Here is a 6225-nt window from a genome sequence, read left to right on the forward strand (position 1 = left end):
CAAATTTGCAAGAATTAAAAGGGGTGATTAATTTTCGTAATTGTTAATTAATTGCAAATTGCGTTTATTTAATTATACGTACGCAGTTTTTCGGCAGTTTCTTCGTTACTCATCCGAATTGAGTGATTTTTGTGTCAATTCCGCATGTAAAAGGAATTCTAAAATTTTGACAAAAATAATATTTTTCTGCCGAACCCAGAATTCTCAAATTCGAAGCCTAACTATGACTTTTCGAAGGTTTTAGTTTTTCGAATGCAAAATTTCGTAAATTTAAGATGTTAAATTAAATATTTGCGATTCTTGTTGATAAATCTTGAATTTTTGATTGACCTACTGCATATGTTTAACAAGTTTGAATGCCTAGTCTTGTTAATTATGCAATCTAATTTGTAATTATGATTAATTTGTTGAAAATTAGAATAATTTAGAATTAATTTGATTTTCATAATTAATTGTAATTTAATTAGAAACCTATGATTAAAAACCACCATAAAAATTGTAAATTTATGATAAATTTTAAATTTTTATGACCTAGACTTGAATCCATAACAATCGGAAATCAATTGAATAATAAATTTTCGATTTTTTCGCCCTAAAATTATGAAATTAATATTATTTATTAATTTGTCATTAATTTTAAATATAAATTTTAAATTTTTATGCGATTCGTTCATATAACTTGCACGCACGAAGCAATGGACGCTTCGTGTTACCCTTAAGGGGTGTTGTATAATGCGGGCATGCGACGACGAGCAAGGGAGCTCGTCGCCCGTGCGGCACGAATGCAATGAGCAAGGGCGTAGTGCACGAGCACAAGGCAGCAGCCCTGCCTTGTGTCGTGTGCCACGACCAATGGACGAATGGGCATGGGCGTAGGGCGAGCCAAGGCAGTCGCGTGTGGGCAGCAAGCGAGCTGCGCCACAACGCGCGCTGCCTCGCACAAGAGCGCGCAGCGAGCGCAAGCTCTCGTGCCACGAGCGCTGCGCCTAGCATTGCTCGCGCGCACAGCGAGCGATGTCGCCCGCCCAGCGAGCGATGTCGCGCGCCCAGCGAGCGATGGCTCGCGCGCCCAGCGAGCGATGTCGCGCGCCCAGCGAGCGATGGCTCGCGCGCCCAGCGAGCGATGTCGCGCGCGCACTGCGAGCGATAGCCCGCGTGCGATGAGCGCTGGCGCGCGCAGCGAGCACCAATGCGTGCGGAGGCTTGCGATAGGGATGCAGCAGCTATGCGACGAGCGCATGGGCTGCGCGCGCATGGCCAGCGATGGCTGTGTGCGTGCGGCCCATGGGCGTGCTACGCGTAGGGTGTTTGCGTTACGATTAGATCGTTTTGAATGTTTAATTTGAAAATTTCAGTTCACGTAATTTTAATTAATTTTAAAATTAATAATTTAAATTATTTTCTTGGATTTTAATTTTGAATATTATAATTATAATAAATGTTATTTATTCTAATTATTTTACTAAAATTAAAATCATGAATTAATTTAAATGCGACTGAAATTAAATTAAACTTTTTGGATTCAATTATAAATTTATATGAGCTTTAAATTTTAATTAAATTTGTATGTTTCCGGTTAGACTAGAAATACATTTTTATGTTTAAAATTGGTAAAGCATATGAATTTATTGGTTTAAGTGGGAGCGCTTTTTAGTCATAAACTCTTGATTAGGTCTACAAATCCTTAAGGTTAAAACAACTTGATTAGAATTAATAAGGACTGAATAATTGGTAGATTATTGGTGCCCTTGATTAATTGCTGCAAATGTTTACGTGATGCATAATGTGTTTTACTAACCAGCTATGTGGGCCATTCATGATAATGAATGGGTGAATGGTATATATTGTATATGTACTGTTTTGCAGGTTATGAAGTGACTAGTATGGCCAAATAGGATAGAAAATATGGTCTGCGTACCATTAATTTGAATGTAATTGGTCTAAAGTACCAAAGTTATTTTTCAATTCAAATATGGTCTGCGAACCATCAAATAGTTGTAATTAGTTATAGCTTATCCTATTTGAAGAAAATGGTGCCTCCCACGGAGATTTTCAAGACGGACTTTGAAGTCAAAGCTTCAAGATGAAGTCGGGCCATACTAGATCACAAATATCTTATGCATGTTTTAAGTTATTTATTGTTTTAAATATGTCTTAAAATGCATGAGATCAAAAGCTTGATTATGTTGCATGATTAAGGATTTTAGTTCACTTAAAATCTAACCAACATAGTAAGAGCCTTAAGTTCCAAACTTAAAAATTGAGTTAAAAGGTGCCATGCCAAAATATACACTTGCTTGGATATCCTTTACATCAATCTAGTAATAGTTTTCGCTCAGCGAGGTGTTACTTATTGGTCCTAAAGGGGCAAGGTACACAAATAATTGTGAGTACATGTTAGTTTTGGTGAAACTCAACGATATAAGTAAGGAGTCCTTTTATGTCGTGGCAAATTCGATAGGTTTACCTAATAAGTTCTTAGACGTACCTATCAACCAAGAATAGTTTCTAGACTATTGGCAAAAGGCTTTTGCTTACCTAAGATGTTCTAGGATTAAGTCGACAAACTGTGCTTAGTTCTTCAATGATTTTAGGATCTTGGAATCATTTTATTCACACCTGCCGGAACACATAATTTGAATAAAATGCTTAATAAACATTGAATTATGCATGTATGCTAGAATTAAAGTTTATTAAGAGAAACTGTGAATGGTTATTTATTTGTTTATTCTTTTCAATTGTAGTTTTAATATGGCAAACAACAATCAAAACATCATCATGTGTTCTGAGCTTATGGTCAAGCTGAACCTGACAAATTTTCTTGAATGGGAAGCTAAGCTAGTTGAAATAGTCAAACTCAATGGGCTTGAGTATGTACTGTCACATCCCATGCCAAGCTACTATGCCAGAGACATGACCCCTGAGAGATTTTACGCCTGGGATGCGGATCTCAAAAAGGTTATGAGTCTCATGCTGAACAATATCCCTGATGATTGGGCTAGAAGGTTTGTAGCCTATGAACCTTTTACGCTCATCAAAAATCTGAGGGATATCTGTCGTGGAAGTACGGAGGACAGGGACCTGAACGTCCATGAGTTGATTGAATCAATGTCTGGTCTAAAGGTTAGTTCTCCCAACAGGTGTTATAGGATGGAGGTCCAAGAAACACATGTTCAGCTCCTTCGCACTAAACAAAGGGTAGGCGTCCCACTGAGGTTCCATGTGGATCTTATGTGTTCATATTTTGATCGCCTAAGTCTACTAGGAACACCAATAAGCGAAAGGATGGCAGTCTCTGTCTTGCTCAATTCACTACACAGTGGGTTTGGTCGCTTCAAGAAACTATACCTAAGTGAACCAAGAGAAGAAACAGTTGCAGAATTTATTCACCTTGTCAGAAAGGCTGAAATAGTACTGGACTGTGAAGCCAAAGATTTACTCAAGGCTAGAAAGAGACCATTCAAGAAAGGTGGAAAGTCCAAGGGCAATGCTAAATCAAAGCAGGACAAGTCCACATCAAGCTGTCTTTATTGTGATGGAATAGGCCATTACAAAAGAGAATGTCCAAAGCTAAAGGAAGATCAGAAGAACGGAACAGTCGTTCCATCTTCAGGTATTTTCGTTATAGACTGTATACTTGCTAATTCAACTTCTTGGGTATTAGATACAGGTTGTGGCTCACACTTATGTTCCAATCCACAGGGACTAAGAAGAAGTAGAAAGTTAAGCAAGGGTGAAGTCGACCTACGAGTGGGAAATGGAGCACGGATTGCTGCATTAGCTGTAGGAACTTACTATTTGTCATTGCCCTCCGGGCTAGTTTTGGAACTGGAAGAATGTTTCCATGTTCCAAGTCTTACTAAAAACATCATTTCAGTTTCTTGCTTAGATGCTAAGGGATTTTCCTTTATAATAAAAGACAATAGTTGTTCGTTTTATTTTAAAGAGATGTTTTATGGATCTGCTAGATTAGTCAATGGACTTTATTTATTAGATCACGACAAACAAGTATATAACATAAATACCAAAAAGGCCAAAAAGGATGATTCAGATCTCACCTATCTGTGGCATTGTCGATTAGGCCATATAAACTTGAAACGCTTAGAAAGACTTCAAAGAGAAGGAATTCTAGAACCATTTGACTTAGAGGATTATGGTAAATGCGAATCATGTTTACTTGGCAAAATGACAAAGCAACCTTTCTCTAAAGTTGGAGAAAGAGCAAATGAACTATTGGGTTTAATCCATACAGATGTATGTGGACCAATGAGTACAAATGCTAGAGGTGGTTTCAGCTACTTTATCACTTTCACTGATGACTTCAGTAGGTATGGTTATGTCTACCTAATGAAGCATAAGTCTGAATCCTTTGACAAATTCAAGGAATTTCAGAGTGAAGTAGAGAATCAATTAGGCAAGAAGATTAAGGCACTGCGGTCTGATAGAGGCGGTAAATATCTGAGCTATGAATTTGATGACCATCTGAAAGAATGTGGAATTCTATCAGAATTGACTCCTCCTGGAACACCACAATGGAACGGTGTGTCGGAACGGAGGAACAGAACCTTGCTAGACATGGTCAGGTCAATGATGGGTCAGGCCGAACTTCCATTAGAATTTTGGGGACATGCACTAAATACAGCTGCACTCACTATAAATAGAGCTCCGTCTAAAGCTGTCGAAAAGACTCCATACGAATTATGGTTTGGAAAGCCTCCAAATGTGTCTTTTCTTAAGATTTGGGGATGTGAAGTATACGTCAAACGATTAATTTCAGACAAACTTCATCCAAAATCTGACAAATGTATCCTTGTGGGCTATCCAAAGGAAACAAAGGGGTATTACTTCTACAATACATCTGAGAACAAAGTGTTTGTTGCTCGAGATGGTGTCTTTTTGGAGAAGGATCACATTTCCAAAATGACAAGTGGGAGAAAAGTAGACCTCGAAGAAATTCGAGTCAAACAACAAACTCTAGAGAATGCTCAAGATGACATTCAGGATGAAACTCAGAAGATCTTTAGAAGAATCTGGTGAGAATCATGGTCAATCTAGAAATGTTACCCCGCGTAGATCGCAAAGATATAGATCTCAACCGGAAAGATACTTAGGTATTTTGACGAACGAGAGCTATGACGTTCTATTACTTGAAAGTGATGAACCTGCGACTTACAAGCAAGCTATTACGAGCCCTAGCTCCAAGCAGTGGCAAGAAGCCATGCAATCTGAATTAGACTCCATGTCTGAAAACCAAGTATGGGATTTGGTCGATTTGCCAGATGGCTACCAAGCCATTGGAAGCAAATGGGTTTTCAAACTGAAAAAGGACAAGGATGGGAAACTTGAAGTTTTCAAAGCTAGATTGGTCGCAAAAGGTTACAGGCAAGTCCACGGTGTGGATTACGATGAAACCTTTTCACCAGTTGCAATGCTAAAGTCTATTCGGATAATGTTAGCAATCGCTGCATATTACGATTACGAAATATGGCAGATGGATGTCAAAACTGCTTTCTTAAACGGCGTTTTAACAGAAACTGTGTTTATGACACAGCCTGAAGGTTTTGAGGATCCAAAGAATGCTAAAAAGGTATGCAAGCTAAAGAAGTCAATCTACGGATTGAAGCAGGCATCCAGGAGCTGGAATATACGTTTTGATGAAGCAGTCAGTGACTTTGGTTTCATCAAGAACGCGGACGAATCTTGTGTATACAAGAAGGTCAGTGGGAGCAAAATTGCTTTCCTAGTATTATATGTCGACGACATATTGCTTATCGGAAATGACATTCCTATGTTGAACTCTGTCAAGATTTGGCTTGGGAAATGTTTTTCGATGAAGGATCTAGGAGAAGCACAGTACATATTGGGCATCAAGATTTACAGAGATAGATCTAAAAAGATGATTGGACTTAGTCAAAGCACTTATATCAATAAGGTGCTTGATAGGTTCAAGATGGCGGACTCCAAGCGAGGCTACCTACCCATGTCTCATGGAATGACTCTAAGCAAGACTCAGTGCCCAAAAACACTTGATGAGCGTAGACGAATGAATGGGATTCCATATGCATCATTGATTGGTTCAATAATGTATGCTATGATATGTACACGCCCGGATGTTGCGTACGCACTCAGTGCTACGAGCAGATACCAGTCAGACCCAGGAGAGGCGCATTGGACTGCTGCCAAGAATATTCTGAAGTACCTGAAAAGGCACAAAGATGACTTCCT

The sequence above is a fragment of the Spinacia oleracea genome, chromosome 2 (genome assembly GCF_020520425.1).
Source record: "Spinacia oleracea cultivar Varoflay chromosome 2, BTI_SOV_V1, whole genome shotgun sequence".
In the NCBI taxonomy this organism is placed as follows: Eukaryota; Viridiplantae; Streptophyta; class Magnoliopsida; order Caryophyllales; family Amaranthaceae; genus Spinacia; species Spinacia oleracea.